At 47.9% G+C, this 18055-nt stretch overlaps 1 pseudogene across 1 annotated transcript; it reads right to left on the bottom strand.

Moving 5' to 3' along the window:
* Positions 1–357: 357 nt before the first annotated feature.
* Positions 358–6186, bottom strand: LOC123164586 (kinesin-like protein KIN-7H; annotated as a pseudogene). Its single transcript, XR_006482512.1, has 13 exons — positions 5173–6186; positions 4955–5044; positions 4747–4847; positions 4549–4662; positions 4379–4460; positions 4229–4296; positions 4086–4151; positions 3877–4001; positions 3184–3517; positions 2969–3085; positions 1698–2885; positions 1130–1440; positions 358–1012 (listed from the first exon to the last, which is right to left on the bottom strand). The product of XR_006482512.1 is annotated as a kinesin-like protein KIN-7H (transcript).
* Positions 6187–18055: the final 11869 nt, after the last annotated feature.

The following is an 18055-nucleotide window of genomic DNA, read 5'->3' on the forward strand; positions in this document are numbered from 1 at the left end:
CGCATGTGGGCGTAAGCTGGAAGTCTCAGCGCAAGTGGAGCCCGCCTCCGGAAGGTTGGGCGAAGCTCAACGTGGATGGGTCATTCTCACACGAGGATGGAAGCGCCGGTGACGGCATGATCTTGCGCGGGCACGACGGTGCCATCATTTTCTCTGCATGCCGTTCGCTTCGGTCATGCCCGGACCCATTGCACGCTGAGTTGGCCGGGTGCACGGAGGGACTCGGCCTAGCTTTGCAGTGGACGGAGTTGCCGATTATCCTGGAGTGTGACAGTATGCAGGCCGTGCAGATGATCAAGGCAAAAGGACCGGATCGTTCCCAGCATGCGATGGTGGTCTCAGAAGTAAAGAGTCTTATGGGTACAAGGGAGTGTTGTGTTACTCACATCTCTAGAGAGCAAAATAATGTTAGTCATGTGTTAGCAAACTTCGGTCGAACGGAGAACCGTACTGTGGTCTGGCTCCGCTCTGGACCTGCTAATGTTCCTAGTCTGTGTAGGGATGAATTCGTGTGCTCTTGAGTAATACAATCCTTTTACCCCGCAAAAAAAAAATTGCACACAGGAATATCGCACACGCACACGCACACAATTCACAAGCAAAAACAAGGCAGATGCGGCGGAGCATATAGTCCTCTCCTCCTGTTAAGTGAACCCCCTGTACTACGTAAACCAAACCCTTCTACCTCCATCCATACGTCAAAGATCAAGCGCCAAGCAGGCTGAAAGACCGGCGTTCGGTTCTGGGAGCCAGCGTGAAGTTGAGGCCGAACATCTCCTTGAGAGCCTGCCCCGGCTCAACCAGGTCGATCAGCCTCGCCACCAGCGAGGCGCTCTCTCGGACATGCTCCATGTCAGCCCGCGCCCATACCAGGCGAGATAGCTGAAGCCGCCGCTGTTTGGAGCCCAGATCGATCCCCCATCTGGTGTAGATTCCCTCCTTGTCCCCGTTGGCGAGCTTCTTCAGCATCTGCTTGTAGAGCATGTCCCTCTCGCGTTTCATATTCTTCAAGCTGCGGGCAAAACCAGCGTCACCATTATTCCATCGAAACATACTTAGGCTTAAATTCATGGGCAGTGCGAAACCATACTGTTACCCTGCGAAAAAAATCATGACATGCTGTATTTACCTGGATGCGATTGCGGTATTAAGCTTGCCTCCTGCGGAGGTGGTGCTGAAGGAGCTCAGGATGAAGGACAGTCTCCTGTGCTCCACTTCCATGTAGACGCTATCTGCAGCATCTCCCTTGAAGAGGAGGAAGAAGTAGGTTCTGTGTACCAGGGACACGTTGCAGTCGTGCCACAACTCGATGATCTGTCGCTGCCTATTTGCAAAATCAATAGGCCAGCGCGAAGGAGACTCGGCACTACTCGGGACTGCATCTATGCCAACATCTTTGACAGTTTTAACTGCTGCACACTCATCTCGAACAATCTGCTGCTGAAATGCCATACACAAAGACATTGGTTTAATTCCACTTCATATATAAGCTAAATATCGACTATGGCTGTGTGCATCGCTTGATGCAGAGGCCAGGGAAGATCCTCCTTTTCAAAAAAATATATTAAATATCGACTGGTGATTTAGGCGCTATCAGCTATAATATTCGGCAGCAGTATACTAGTCAGTTCTGTTTTGTTAAGTTTCCCGTTATTAGCGCAGTTAAATCCCAGTGTGTTACTAACTAACATCATTACCTCTGCCTGATGTTCCTCAGGTTGGTCCTCATGGTGTTTTGCTGTCTTCTGTTCCAGGTCTGTCACACAACTGATGTCACCGGCACAAACTTCTTGTTCTGCTTCATTGGCACTCCACTCCTTGGCTACTTCACCACCGGTGCTCATGTCCTTGACCACTTCATCACTGGTGCTCATGTCCTTGACCACTTCATCACTGGTGCTCATGTCCTTGACTACTTCATCACTGGTACTCGTGTCCTTAACTACTTCATCACAAACTACTTCGCCAGAATCAGCGGAGAGGTCTACTGAAGTGTTATTGTTTTGGCAATCATCATTTCCTTGGTACAGACTTCTCCTAACTTTATCAGGCCTTCTGGGAGGATACCTGAAGATTTCACCAGGTGGTGTCTGCCCGGTGTTTTCCGGATCATCAAACCAACTATTTGGAATGATCATGAAGCTAGCCCTGCAACTCTGACTTCTAGCCAATGCACTATCCTTGGAGCTCGTTATACACCTCTTTACAGTCAGACATTCATGAGGGTAAGGTTTGCCAACGTCCAAAGAAATGTTAGAATCGCATGGGTACAGTTTGACAAAGTTGTCTGCAAAGTCATCAGATTCACATTGATGCACTTCAATAGGACCTTCTACTGCATTTGCTATGATCTCGGCCTGCCGCTCCTCTTTGCTAGGGTATATCTTGATACGATCTTCCATTTTCTCTGTTATGCTCACGGCTTCTGGTACTTCATCAGGTTGCGGGAATGCGTCTCTAGAGATGTCCTCTACTTCAGGTATGTGGAGCTTAGTGCCCTCATGGAGTAATACATTAAATTCCTCGCTTGTGCTTCTTCTATGCTCATGTACCTCTATGCATTGTACTTCCCTACAATGTTCTTCAGATACTTCAGATGCACTTCTGAAAGCTACTTCCTTCATGTTATATGACTCTGTGCCATCAGAGCTATAGTTACTAGGAGGGTGCCAAGGTGAAATTGGCTTCCGAACCCTTGTTTGCTGAGGAAGATCTATTGTTTGATTGGGGATTGACAAGTCATCATGATCAGCACTGAAGACATATGATTCATCAAACACTGCGTGACCTTGATCTTGATAAGAACCTCCATAAGTGTCTGAAACCGAAAGTGCTTCCTCCGATGCATTTCGCGCAAGAGACTCTGAGGACCGACTACGGACATCCTATCAGAGGAAGGACAGATCATTAAATGTCACACATGACAATAATGCAAAAAGTAAGTCTGTGTATATGAGAGAGATAGTACCCATCGCTTTGCAGCGCGATCATTGGCATGGTCGTCAGCATCACTTTTCAGTAAACAGTTAAGTTGAGACTGAACAGTATCCTTTTCTTCTATCAATTCCCTAAGCTGTTTTTCCAGCTGAAAAAAGAATAGAGAGGTACATGGTGCATGAAATTGTGCAGTCCTGCAATTAACACTGTCACAAGGGTTGGGAAATTTCAGGTGAGGAAAGGTACCTTTTTAATCTGTGCATCCTTCTCTCTTAAAGCTTCAACATGACTTGTGCAAGAGGCTGACTCCGGCAATTTCAGTTCATTTTCTAATCTTGCAAGCTCTCTTTGTAGATGCTTCAATAGTGCTTTGTCAGACATCACTACATTGACCTGTGCATTTGTAACTACCTCCTTTGCGCAAGTCGCAAACAGAAGTGTGTTCCTGGATTGCTCAATATGAGTGTGTGCTGGGCTCATGGTGCAGACAATGGCTGTTCTTGCATTGCCTCCCAAAGAGGACTGTAATATGCGTGTCAGCTTTGAATCTCTGTATGGGATATGCCCGTTTCTTCCCTTGCTGCAAGAGGAACATAATAGTTCAGACTAAGGTGTAAATGGTATTATTTTGATGTTAATATATTACCCTTTGACTTCTTCTTTTTTTACACTTTGTCAAAACAAATAATATATTAGCCTTTGTCGAGAAAAGATACTATATAGTAGGTCATTGTTGAAAGAGCAGACAAAATGAGCAGAAAGGACACACGTCAAACTGTAACACCAAATGGAATTCAAAATTACTTTATCTAGTGAATACAAAAGAAAGAAGAAATATATGTGCAAACTCTGATAATTTTTAGGACCGGAATATATTTATATAAGAATTAAACCACCGGGATTACAAGTTCTTGCAAGAAGAAAACAAACCAAACAAACCTGAGTTGGCGAACAACCTTTCCCAGTGTTAGCAGACTTCGATTAATATGACTACCTTCTTTTAACCTCATACCAGCTGAAGCAGTCTGAGATGCTCGCTCACTTCCAGCTAAGTCAACAAAGTTCTGTCCAGAAGAACCAAGAACCCTCAGAGATGATGGAAACATGATAGTACCAAATAATCATGAATATAAATGGAAAATCCATACCACACAAGACACCAGGGTGCTCGATTTGCCTTTTCCTAAATACTGTTTAACAGAACTTTCGATTGTCTGAATGTAACAAAACCCTGTCAACAAAATCATCTTCAAAAGGTAGTGTAAACTAGATATATAAGAGAGCCACCAACCAGCCTGAGTATTTGATGGGACCTAGAACTCGCTTCGTTCAAAGCTGTTTCTCCAATCTGTCTTTGAGCTGTAGCACATACCAAATTAAGCAAATGATGAAAACAAGAAACATGGTGCATGTTTAGTTCTCTAGAAATTTTAGCCCGCACCTTCACACATTCCAAGAAGATCCCTAAGATGGTCCTTGTCCCTCAATGTTTCCTCAGTGAGCTTTTCAACAGTAGTCCCTTTCTGTTTGAATTCAAATGATGACGCGAGATCAGCGTAGGGTGGAGGAAAAAATAGTTATAGTAAACTCAAGTAAAGGAGAATGGAGTACCTCTGGATCATCAAGCAGTCTAAGAGGTGTCGTATCATGGCTCAGAAGATCCCTCACAGCTTCATTGTATATCTCTATTGCCGAGAATTTCAGCATGAATTCTCTTTCAGGGTGCTGTAGCAATGACAAACAATGAGGCAAATATCATCTCACAAAATGAACTATAACATCACTGGTGCCGCGCATACACACACACACCTTCTCTATGTAGTCATAGATGTCCATGACACTGTACTCAGTAATTCCAGTCATTGTGTAAGTCTTTCCGCTGCTTGTCTGCCCATACGCAAATATGCTTGCTGTCAATAAGAAGAGATTCATGTGCAAATGTTAGTTGGTCCACATCAGTTCATCCAAAGACCAAATTTGCGATGTAAAGGAGTTGCATCATTCCTCCTGTACATACAGTTGATTCCATTGACAACTGATAGAGCAACTTCTTTTGCTCCTTCCTCGTAGACCTGCCTGGTAGAGCAATTGGGGCCAAACACCCTGTCTGAAAAGGACAAGAAAGCAGAACAAACTGAGAAATCGACTGCCGAATGAAATCCCAACATCAAGACCAGCAATTGTCGCCAACATCGCCATACATCCTTTCCAAAATTGAGCTCTGCCGGTGCTTACCGTAGGTGTAGGCGGTGGGGAACATGGCGCGGTCAGGGACGGTACTGCGGAACATGACGGTGGTGGGGCTGATGCACTCCCAGTCGGAGCTGTCGCCGGACTCCCTGCCGTTGAGCGGCCGCATCCGCACGGACACCATGATCCTCTCCTCCTTGGCCTCCACCTTCTCCCATGCCGCCGCCGCATCCTCCTCCCCCGCCCCCATCGCCCTTCTCAGCCCTGCACCCCTCCACCCAAGAACAGTATCAAAATCGTCCCTCTTCCTCTGCACCTGTCACCGCCGGCCAACACCCCCCTCCCCTCGGATCAAGCAGCATTGTAAGCAAGAAACCAAAGCCGGCCGGCTGGTGGCAGGTCCTTGTGCCCGAGAGCGCCGTGTCTGTCGCCGGGTTCCGGACGTGGACGGCGATCCGGCGAGACCAGCCTGCCCAGACCAAGGTAAACAACAGCAACTACTACACTGCCGGCGCACCACCCCTCTTAGTCGCACATGTACTAACACTACCTGCGCGGCTACGGATTATCTTTGGCGGCCGCCGCTTGCTGGGTTGGAGTTTTGCGCTGCTGTCGCGAGACGAAGGGACGGACCATGGTCCCCGCCACGCTCCCGGCCACTCCCTTCAATTTTATTTACGCACCTCACATGGGGTAGGAGAGGGCAGAGGGGGAGAGGGTGGAGACCCAAGACTTGTTTTTCTATGCATACCCGCGTATGTAGTACCAGCCATTATCCAACAGAACCAACCACTGATCACATTCCGCGCGAGGAACAAGCCAAGAAGGGAAGACGAAGCTACATCACCTGCGCACGCTGGTGGACGGTGGAACTAGAAGACGACCAATGCGAGAGGAGGAGAAACGCAGCTAGTGGCAAGATCGTGTCATCCCCTATCCAATGCTTCTCCTCCTTGTTGCTCCGGAGAAGAAGAAGAAGAAGAAGAAGAAGAAGAGGGGAAGGGAGAAGACTATGGTGGTTTTGGTAGAAAAAACTGAAGAAAAAATGAAGGGGAAAAGGTGTAAAGGAACAGGTGTGTTCTTGTGGGTACAGGGCGACTTTTCTACCCGTAGCAGATAGGACGGCCCATCGGCCAATCACGGTCAAGGGGGCGCCCGCGGGGCCCACGGAGAGTTCGGGCGGGCCTACCTTGTCTGTCGGAATGCCATGTGATGTGTCCCGTTGAACGTGGAACAGCATTATTAAATAGAGTTTTGGCTAATTTCCCTTTTTGACGCGAAATTAGGAGCTTATTGCATGAGAGAAATTCGATTACAGTCAGCCAAAACGCTGCTAACTAAAAGGAGGGACATGGCTCCATCCAACGATCTGAAAATGATAACGCAGTGCCATGTTTAGCACAAAGATCTGTTGTGCCATTGGCTTCCTTTGTACTACCTCCTGGTTTATAGGTCCCCATTGTAATATGTGCCAAATTTTGACCATAAATTTAACTAACAAAATATTCATGCATCTCACTAAAAATTATATTGAAAACTATGTTCAAATACGAATCCAACGATATAATTTTTGTTGACATGCACTAACATTTTGTCCGTTAAAGCTTCGGTTAGAATTTAGTACAAATTACAAAAGGAGCTAATAAATCAGGACGGAGGTAGTAACATGCTGAACTGGAAACGAAGCCAGGGGCGGGCCCGGGATTTTAAGAGCGTGTATTCAAAATTTAAAAGGGTAGTGATTTTTTAATACCTCAAGTTTCATAGTGCTAATTTTTATAAGTAATGTTTGTTGTTACGAATTCATAATTCAAAAAGATTCTCGAATTGCAAATTCGCATCGCAAATTGCAAACAATATTAATGTATTAGACTACTTAATAACTTCTAAAATCTCAATTTCTTTTGTTTAAACAACACATGAATTCACTGCTAAGTGCAAACAAATCTGAAATTAAAATATGATGAAATAGAAAGCCAATTAGAGAATAACTTACTGTTGTTATTGTTTGTATGTGTGGGGGATGTGGACGCTGCCTAGCAAGCGCAATGCGGCCGACGATCTATCCTGATCCCGAGTGCTAAGGTAGGAAATTCGGGACTCAAACGCCCATGCCAAATGCGAGATGTCTGCATCGAGCCGCCGCCTGCCGGCCCGCGGCCACGACCACACCTGCCCCTGCCGTTGTGCACCTGTGCCATGGTTGGATCCGCCGCTGCGTGTGGTAGCGTGGGAGGAGGATGTGCGATCAGAATTGGGGAGGCAGCACGACGGTTCGTTTGATCAATCACAGTATGGCGCAATGACACAGGCTGCAGTTATTTTTTGATGGACTGCGAACGTGGGAGGAGTTACTGTCGTATTGGGCTACTGGCCCATGTGGGGTGGGAAGGGAGTGAACCAGGGCACCCAGAACGTGGGTTGAAGGCTTGTTAGCCTCACATATTGTCACAGTTTCCTTCTTTTTCATAATACATGTACGTAATATACACTATATATATGAAATCTTTTGACAAAAATAATCAGTATTCAACTGAATACCATGAATTGAAGTGGGCCCGCCCCTGAACGAAGCAAAGTTTGAGGCTTTTTCCTTGATTTTATCGAAGATAGGCATCACAATCGACGTGAGGTTATGATGCGAATTCTAGAGGTTCACGACCTTCAAGCAATCGACCTCCATCACCACATGTGAGTAGACCTTCAATTGGGCAAAGACAACATTTTCTCGCAATGCTAAAACCTCGGCGACGAAAGGATCAATAGCACCGGGCATGGGCTTGCTCCAAGCACCCATAAAGGAGAGGTGTGAACATGCAACCCCTCTCGTGCCTCCCAGCTGAGCTTGGGTGTCAATAAGTGTCGCCTGTGTTAATCTTGACCCATCCAGGATGTGGTGGTCTCCAACCTCGATCACCAATGATGTGTAATACGTCCATTTTGCATCATGTATTTCGTAGTTATATTTCATATTATGATACAATTCTAATGTCTTCTCCTATATGAAGCCATTTACCCTAGAAAAATGAAGAGAAGACTTTCGGGAACAGGCATCGGCATCTCGAGGCGGAACCAGAGCAGGAGCACTTTTGCTCTCTGACAGAGCGATTCCGCCAGAGAAACTTCCCTCCTAGAGGGGGGAAATCGGAGCCATCGTCATCACCAATGTCCCTCTCATTATGGCAGGCTTCATCTTCATCAACATCTTCACCAGCATCATCTCATCTCCAAACCCTAGTTCATCTCGTGTGCTCAATCTTTGAATCAAACCTCAGATTGGTACTGTGATGCCCCTGTTTATAATCGTGCATTAATCATACATGCACCATGCACGATCATGAATGGTGACTCCATGTTAAAATCATAACATAACTCTATAACACAAATTGAACATAAATCTTTATATTATAAACACGGGTCATGAAGACCCATAATACATCAATCAACAAACTACATAAGTCCGGTCTGGGTAGAGAGGAGTTAAACAAGTTTTGCCTTAAGAAGACCCGTAATACACCAGTCAACAAGCAACATAAGTCTGTGGGAGAGCCTTTCGATGGAGATGAAGCACGAGGTGGCCGCCCTTGCGGCCGCCTGGCAGAGCCGACGTGCCAGGCGAATAGAGGTCGGCATGTCGACCAGCTCGCCCAAGGTCTTCGATGACGAGGATGACCCCACGATGGAGATGGGCTCCGATGACACCGCACCGGAGCCCACGCATGTGCATGTAGACTTCACCATGGAGCAGGTGCAGACACACTACAACGTCGCCATGGCGGAGGAGCAGCCTGCGCCGGCGCCTATGTCGGCGTTCCAGCGAGCGCACGAGGAACAGTGGTACAACTTGTTCCTCCTAGAGCAGCACCGGCTGGCAGAGGGTCAAATAGACGGCGAGGGCGGGAACGCGAAGGCCGTGATGACCGCGGTGAACCCAACTTCATTGCGGAGCAGCGTGCGATCCACGAGGTCGTCCGTGCTCAAGCCGCCGCTCGCTAGGAAGCGACCGTCGCAGAGGCGCGGCTGCACGTGATCGCGGATGAGAACAACACCATCTGCGCCTCCTACGCGCCACCGACAAACTATCGGGCGGACCGGTTGGACAATGACAGTGCCAGCCCCACCATCTCTATCATGGACCTCACATCCACCAGCGACGGACAGATCGCAGACTCCTCCGAGAATGAGTAGGACATGGGAGGCGGCATGGCCTTGTGTCCCATGTGAGCCAGTCCGTCTCCCGCGTTCTACTCTTCCTCGCCGGAGACCGCACCTTCACTTCACGGGTCTTACCGCCGCCATTCATGGAGACGGCGGATGGAGGAGGTGGCCGACGACATGAAATAGAAAGGAAGTGGACGACGGTTGGCCGCCGCCATAGGATAGGTTTAGGGTCGTGTTTTTGTTTTGTTTTAAATATTCAAAATGTAATGAAAATCTTGCATGTTTGCACGAATCTCATCCGGTTTATATGAAAAATCTGTCGTGTTTGCATGAACTTTGTCCGGTTTGTTGAAAACGTGTTTGAAATGTATGCAGGCAGCGTTGGATGTCGTCCTTCCGCATCCGTGTCCGCGGATGGATGCAGGAGGAAATTTACAGGCCGCCGTTTGAAATGCCCTAATGCCACTAGCTAATCAGAACACACTCTTGCACCAGACAAGGTCACCGGTTTTGCCGGACGACACAAGAAATTTGGACGTTATGGCATCTCCAACGCCGACCCGTAAACCGCTCGCAACCGTCCGGACCGCGGAAGCCATCCAACACGGGTCTGTATCGGTCCACAGAGTGGTCCGGACGCGATTTCTCTCGTAAACCGGAGACAAAAGTGGGGAAGGTTTGCGGGAGTCCGAACCGATCCCAAGCCCGTTTCTGACCGCCCTGGCCCACCAAAAAACCCTCACCCCTCCCGCGCATTTTCGGTCAGCGCCGGTCCAAAGCGTCAACGCCCCGCATTCATGCACGCCCAGAGCGGACGCGACCGCTCACTGGCGCGGGCATTGAAGCGGCGCGTCGGCCAAGAGAGCGTCGCCCGTGCCGCTTTCCGGTGCAGGCGACATCCACGCCTTTAAGCGACATGATGGTCGCCCGTCCGTTCATCTACCGCCCGCATTGATGGCACGCGGTTGCCGAGGCATCTCCTCCGGCGCCACCCATCCGTCTGCCGCCCACCGGTGCTATATAAACCGCTGCCCCGGTGCTCCGGCCATAGCCACAGTCATCCCTCTCCACACCACTCACCGCCATGGATCCCTCCGTGACTAAAGCTCTCTAGGACGGGCTGACGTCGGAGCAGAAGAAGGCATGGCCGCCATTGCTGCCGAATGGTTGGCTGGCTGGCAGCCAGAGGACGTGCAAATGGAGGACGCCTCCGACGACGAGCCAGCGCCACCCTCCTCTTCCTCTGCGGCACCCTCCTCCTCCGCTCCACTCTCACCGGTGCATTGCACCCTGACCATCGGCAAGGCCCGTGCCCATTATATGGACATGGTGCGGGAGGAGCGGGAGGAGTAGTTCCAGGAGGCGCAGGCCGACATCAACTACAACCACAACCTCCTCCAGGAGTATCTGCAGGCGGTGGAGCAAGTTGCCGCCGGCAGGGCGGTCGCACCGGACGCGGACCTGGCGGAGCAGGAGGCGATGCTCGAGTCCTACCGCTCCGCCCGCGAGATCCGCCTCGCCCGCTGGCGATATCGGCAGCGGGTGGCGGAGGTAGCGGCCGCCAGCAAGGAGCGTGAGGACGACGCAGGCGAGGCGTTGTTCGACAACACCGACGACGAGGAGGCCGCGCCCCGGCGCCACGACCACGAAGAAGCCGTCACGTCCGTGGGCGCTGCCGGCAGCGAGGAAGAGTAGTGCACGGTAGGTCGCCGCCGCTCGGGTCCCAAGAAGGCCACCGCTCCTCCCCTCCCGTCGACACCAAGCTTGGTGGGCTCAGCATCGACGGCCAATTAGTCGCTTGGCGGCGATGTCGAGGCGGACAGCTTCGCTTCACTTCCCGGGGCTCTGGAGGCGGAGGTCATGGAGGCGGAGCTGGAAAAGGCGAAGCTTCTGTTCTCTTGGTCCATGGCCGGAGACGGGGACCGGACGCCGGCGATCATTTAGATTAGCCCACCTAGGACCACTTTCATGTATTTGTAATGAAATCCGTCATTTTTATACGAAATCCGGCTTGTTTATATAAAATCAGGCCCTGTTTATATGAAATCCGCACTCGTTTGCATGAATTTCGTCTGATTGGTTTGAGTTGTTGTGAAAATGTATGCGGCTAGCGTTGGATGGCTGCCTCCCGCATCCGCATCCGTGGACTGCCCCCCCCCCCCCCCCCCTCCCCGCGGGTCCGTGGACGGATGTGGGAGATTTTTTGCTATGATATGATCACTAGAGTAGTTGATTGTGTATGGGGAAAAATGTTTGTTTACATTACATTAGTAGTAGAAGACTTGGCATTATTCGAATCTTCCTGGTGCGGAACATGGATTATCCTTCATTGTTTAAAAACAATTTTAGACGTAGTAGTTAGATATAGTATACTGATTCTCTTGCTCAGTGTCACTTTCCCGGTCGTTAAAAGAAAACATTCATCACTGTCAATCGCCAGACCCTCCAAAACGTTCCAATCAAACCACCAGATCTCACTCAGAACAAAACAAACATCACGACACAATCAAATTCATATCAACACTTGCCAACAGAAAAACGAAAAACATATCCCTTTTTAAAATGCGAAAAACATATATCCTTTCTGAACACTCCTCATCGGTAGGAGCAACTGCGCCATCATTAGAATCAGCACCGACCTTCATCAAATTTACAAGTCTGCAAACAAACAAAGGCACTAGCACAAGTATTTATTATTGCAAAAAAAAATGTTGATGGCATATGCCTTGCAGGAGATGGTTGTCCTCTTTTTCGAAAATATGTATTGTACAAACCAACCTTTTCATGTGCAGGAGTGTACATGTGCAACGTCTGCCGAAATCTGAATCGAACAGAGTCTCTTGGCGTCTGCCCAAATTTCAAAGGTGTGGCGAACAAGCACGTTACTGTAGCTGCTTTTCACGTTTGCTTAGGGCCTAATCAACGGCGTTTCTTTGAGCTGCGAAAGCTTCAGATCTGCGTAAAGCAGCTCAAAAGGCAAAGCGCGATGAGGGTGCACCCCGTTTGCCATCCTAATTAAATATCGATTAGTACCGTGCATGGTTCCAGCGAGAGAGAAAAGGGGGGTCAATCGTAATCTGTAGGTCCAACAGACGCTCTCCTTGGCAATCCAACGAGGACTAACACAAGAGCAAGTAAACGTCTTCAGGTAACGTTGCTGAGTCTGGTCAATAAAAGTCAAAACAAAGATTTTCACCCCCGAACATTTATCGATGTTCCATTCAACATCTTAATAATGGATCTTTCGATAATCGCCTCCTTCGGTACTCCTTGTCGCGGTTGTCGAGGGCCGCCACCCCCGCTGCAATGGCCAGCGGGGCTTGCCACAGAATTTCATTTGAAAAAGGTACTACTCCCTCCGTTCCTAAATATTTGTCTTTTTAGAGATTTTAAATGGACTATCACATACGGATGTATATAGACATATTTTAAAGCGTAGATTCACTCATTTTGCTCTGTATGTAGTCACTTGTTGAAATCTCTAGAAAGACAAATATTTAGGAACGGAAGGAGTAATTGTTTCGGTCAATATTGTTGATTGTCTGTTGCAAGCTCTAGAGATTGATCTGCTTGATGAGCAGAGCAACATTTTATGTTTGATCACTATCTTACTTTTAAGATCATGATAAGTGTCACTTATGTGGCATAAATATATGGCAACTCTGAATGTTTTTGATTGCAAGTTTAGTGGCACGAGAATGACAAAGCATGACAACTTTCAGTTTTTTTTTTGTTTTTTCTTTCGGGATGGCAACTTTAGTTGTAAAAAACGTTAAGACCGGATTACTTTATGCCATACATGTGACACTTATCATTTGAATATTTTTATATATAAATTTGAATCACTGACTTGCATTTAAATCTTGGAAATGACTGAAGGATTGACAGTCTTATTCGCCTTTGACTAACGCAAAGATTTTTGTAGTAGTGCCCGACCGAAAGGGTGAAATGATTTCGGGTTTGTCTGTCTAGTGGAGATTGGAGTTGAGATCACGGCATACTTAATTGGTTATAATTAGCATTTGGTATGCCGTTTGGTCACAGCATCAGGTATACCGTCACTAGCAACCACTGCTACAGGGGCAGGGTACTTTGGTAGCAATATGCCCAGCTATTATGGCTCTCTGTGAACGCATGAAATTTTACTGGAATCGGCTCGCAGAAACTTCTTTCGTAATAAGCAGGAAAAAAACAACGATCGATTTGACACTAGGTGGCCTTTCCTCTTTAATGCTGTTATTGACAGCCTCGATCTGAGGGAGATCACGATGTCTGGTCGTCAATATACCTGGGCCAACAACCGTTCGGTGCCGACCTTTGAAAAACTGGACTGGGTGCTAGTTACCACTGACTGGGAATACAAATATCCCCTAGCATCGGTTCGGGCACTTGAAAGAATTGAGGCCTTATCGGATCACGCTCCGTTGCTAATTGATTTTGGACAACCAATCCCGAGTTCTAATCGCCACCAGTTTAAATTTAAACTGGGATGGCTCATTAGAGAGGAATTTCAGGAGCTAGTTAAGAAAGTGTGGGCACGCCAGCCCCGCGGTAACACACCCATCCAAAGATGGAATAATCGAATCCGCGCCTTGCGTCGATTCCTTCGAGGATGGGCCAAGCATACTGCTGGAATTTACAAAAAAGAAAAACTGTGTTTGTCTACCCTAATTGATTCCCTTTATAAAATAGCGGAGGTGAGGCCTCTGTCTGCTGTTCAGATTGAGCAAAAAAGCAATCTTAACGAGCAGATTGCCCGTCTACTACGTGAGGAGGAGATTAAATGGTACCAACGTAGCAAGGCGGATTCGTTGATGCAAGGTGATGATAATACGAAATACTTTCAAATGCTAGCCAATGGTAGACATAGAAAGAAGCATATTTTCGCCCTTGACCAGGAGGAAAGCCGAATAGAGGGGGACGTACCACTTAGAAATTTTATCACTAAGTTTTACAAAGACCTTTTTGGGCCTTTAGCCGAGACTAATTTTCATCTAGACGAATCCGTTACTCATGACATCACTCAAGTTACGGAAGCGGAAAATGAATTCCTAACCTCTCCGTTTTCTGAGGAGGAAGTTCGAACCATTGTGTTTCAGATGGAACACAACAAGGCGCCGGGACCGGATGGCTTTCCTGCAGAGTTCTATCAATGCTTTTGGGACGTCATTAAGGCAGACTTGGTTCAGTTGTTTAACCAACTACATTCCGAGGACCTTGATATTTCTCGTTTAAACTTTGGGGAAATTATCCTACTGCCTAAGATTAAGGAGGCTAGTCGTATTCAACAATATCGACCGGTTTGCCTTCTCAATGTAAGTTTTAAATTTTTTACGAAGGTGGCGACTAATCGGTTGAACGGTGTAGTTGACCATGTCGTAAAACCCACACAAACAGCATTTATGCAAGGTCGCAACATTTTAGATGGAGTGGTCGTCCTGCACGAAACTGTACATGAACTGCACCGGAAAAAAATGAACGGTGTCATTCTTAAAATTGATTTTGAGAAAGCCTACGACAAAGTTAAGTGGCCCTTCCTGTTGTAAACCTTACGCATGAAAGGGTTTTCACAAAAATGGTGCCGCTGGGTAGAGAGCTTTGTCTCTGGCGGTAGTGTGGCCATAAAAGTTAATGAAGACGTTGGCAACTATTTTCAGACAAGGAAGGGGCTTCGTCAAGGCGACCCCCATCTCCTATTCTGTTTAACATTATGGCCGACATGCTAGCTACCCTAGTGGAGTGGGCCAAGCTGGATGGTCAAATTAGCGGGGTCATTCCACACCTGGTAGAAGATGGTCTATCCATTCTACAATATGCAGATGACACGATTCTATTTATGGATCATGATCTAGATAAAGCAAGAAATCTCAAGCTGCTCTTATGTGCCTTTGAGGAACTTTCTGGTCTCAAAATTAATTTTCATAAGAGTGAACTTTTTGCTTTGGAGATGCTGCAGAATCTGCACCCGAGTACGCCGACATTTTTGGATGCCAGCTCGGGCAGTTTCCGATTAGGTATCTGGGTATCCCCATACACTATCGGCGTTTAACTATCGCTGAGTGGAAGCATGTGGAAGAGAGACTTGAGAAACGTTTAGGCAGTTGGAAGGCCAAACTCTTGTCTTATGGGGGGCGATTGATCTTGATCAATTCTGTCCTAAGCAACATGGTTTTATACATGTTGTCATTCTTCCACCTGCCGAAAGGGGTTCTACAGCGTCTAGATTACTTTAGATCCAGATTTTTTTGGCAGCGTGATAACGAAACCAAGAAATATAGACTGGCTAGGTGGAGCGTATTATGCAGACCTAAAAGCCAAGGGGGCCTGGGAATCCAAGACCTTGAGATTAAAAATATCGCTCTTCTCAGCAAGTGGGTCTATAAACTACTCACTGAGAATGGAGTATGGCAGGAAATCATTCGCAACAAGTATGTGGGATCCAATGCCATTTCTCAAATTCATTGGAAACCTGGGGATTCACATTTTTGGAGTGGTGTCATGAAGGCCAAGGAATTCTTCTTCCAATTTGGGACCTTCTTGGTTAGGGACGGTGCTCAGGTTCGTTTCTGGGAAGATACCTGGCTAGGGAACACTCCACTAATGGTGCAATATCCGAGCTTGTACCGGATCGTCAGACATAAATTTGTCACGATCAAACAAGTATTAGGACAGGAAAACCCCGATATTTCTTTCCGTAGGGATCTTTTGGGCACTCGTCTGACAGCATGGAATGAATTACTCACTCGCCTGGAGGACATTCAACTGTCAGATGAGCCGGACACTTTTCGATGGAACTTGCATCAGAATGGCAAATTTTCGGTCAAATCCATGTATGATGCAATGGTCCATTGTGATGTTCCCGTAGATAACAGGAAATTGTGGAAGCTAAAAATTCCCCTAAGAGTGAAGATTTTCCTCTGGTTTCTTAACAAAGGAGTCATCCTAACTAGAGATAATCTGGCTCGACGAAATTGGCATGGTTCCAAGACATGTGTCTTTTGCCAACATGACGAGTCTATCAAACACCTATTTTTTGAGTGCAAGTTCGCTCGGGCAGTTTGGGCTATGGTCCAAGTAGCTTCGAATTTATACCCACCACGTAGTGCACGGAATATGTTCGGCAACTGGTTGCGGGGTATAGATAAACAATTTTCTGCACATATTCTTGTGGGAGCGGCGGCCTTATGCTGGGCAATGTGGTTTACCAGGAATGATGTGGTTTTTAACAATAAATGTGTCTCATCTCCTATGCAGGTTATTCATGTTTGTACACGATGGCTCCGTACTTGGTCTATCCTGCAGAAGCCGGAAGACAGGGACATTTTTATGATGGTGTCTACACGGCTGGAGCGTACGGCCAGGGAGGTTTTCTACCCCCATGGATGGCGGTGTGATTTACGGATAGGATCTACCGCTCCTTAGGCTGGACACGATTTATTGCTTGGCATTGTATCAAATTATTCTTTTTTAGGGTGCTCTGGAATTTTTGGCTGTGTGCATCTAGCTATGCAGAGGCCGGGCTTTCTTTCAATATGATTGTATTACCTCGATATATCTATTCAATGAAATGTCCTTTATCGAAAGAAAAGCAGAGCCTGAAGTGTCGTTTTCTTTTCATACGGACTGCATTGTTCTTTTCTGTAACGCATTGATTAGGGTTTGGTCAGAGTATCGTGTTTGTTGTAGTCGTGGGGTCTGAAATGGGTCTAAAATCTCCATAAACTTCCCCATCGAGTACATAAGGAAATTCACGGCGGGTGGCTCTCAATTTTGGAAAGATCTTATTAAAGTTCGACTGGTGTTTAAATCCATTGTTAAATTTGTGGTTCATAATGGCAAGTCCACTCGTTTTTGGCTTGATTGGTGGTGCGGGGATTCTCTCCTAGCAGTTTCCTTTCCAGTCCTTTTTTCCTACTGACCCGAACCGGAGATCTCTGTCTCTAAGCTCTCTGATAATAACTGGGACCTGTCCCTTCGGTGACCTCTCTCTCCTGAAGAGTTGGATGCCTGGCAGCGTCTTGTTGCTTGCATCCCCGCGCTTTCGGAGGAGGAGGACTCGGTGGTCTAGCTGTTGGGAATCGTAGCATAATTTAAAATTTTCCTACGCTCACCAAGATGCATCTATGGAGTATACTAGCAACGAGGGGAAAGGAGTGAATCTACATACCCTTGTAGATCGCGAGCGGAAGCGTTCCAATGAACGTGGATGACGGAGTCGTACTCGCCGTGATCCAAATCACCGATGACCGAGTGCCGAACGGACGGCACCTCCGCGTTCAACACACGTACGGTGCAGCGACGTCTCCTCCTTCTTGATCCAGCAAGGGGGAAGGAGAGGTTGATGGATATCCAACAGCACGACTGCGTGGTGGTGGATGTAGCGGGTCTCCGGCAGGGCTTCGCCGAGCTTCTGCGAGAGAGAGAGAGGTGTTGCAGGGGAGGAGGGAGGCGCCCAAGGCTGTAGGTTGCTGCCCTCCCTCCCCCCCTTTATATAGGCTCCCTGGGGGGGCGCCGGCCCTAGAGATGGGATCTCAAGGGGGGGGCGGCGGCCAAAGGGGGGAAGGGGTTGCCTTGCCCCCCAAGGCAAGGGGGAAGCCCCCCACCCTAGGGTTCCCAACCCTAGGCGCATGGGGGGAGGCCCATGGGGGGCGCCCAGCCCACTAGGGGCTGGTTCCCTTCCACTTTCAGCCCATGGGGCCCTTCGGGATAGGTGGCCCCACCCGGTGGACCCCCGGGACCCTTCCGGTGGTCCCGGTACAATACCGGT

The sequence above is a fragment of the Triticum aestivum genome, chromosome 7D, assembly GCF_018294505.1.
Source record: "Triticum aestivum cultivar Chinese Spring chromosome 7D, IWGSC CS RefSeq v2.1, whole genome shotgun sequence".
Lineage (NCBI taxonomy): Eukaryota > Viridiplantae > Streptophyta > Magnoliopsida > Poales > Poaceae > Triticum > Triticum aestivum.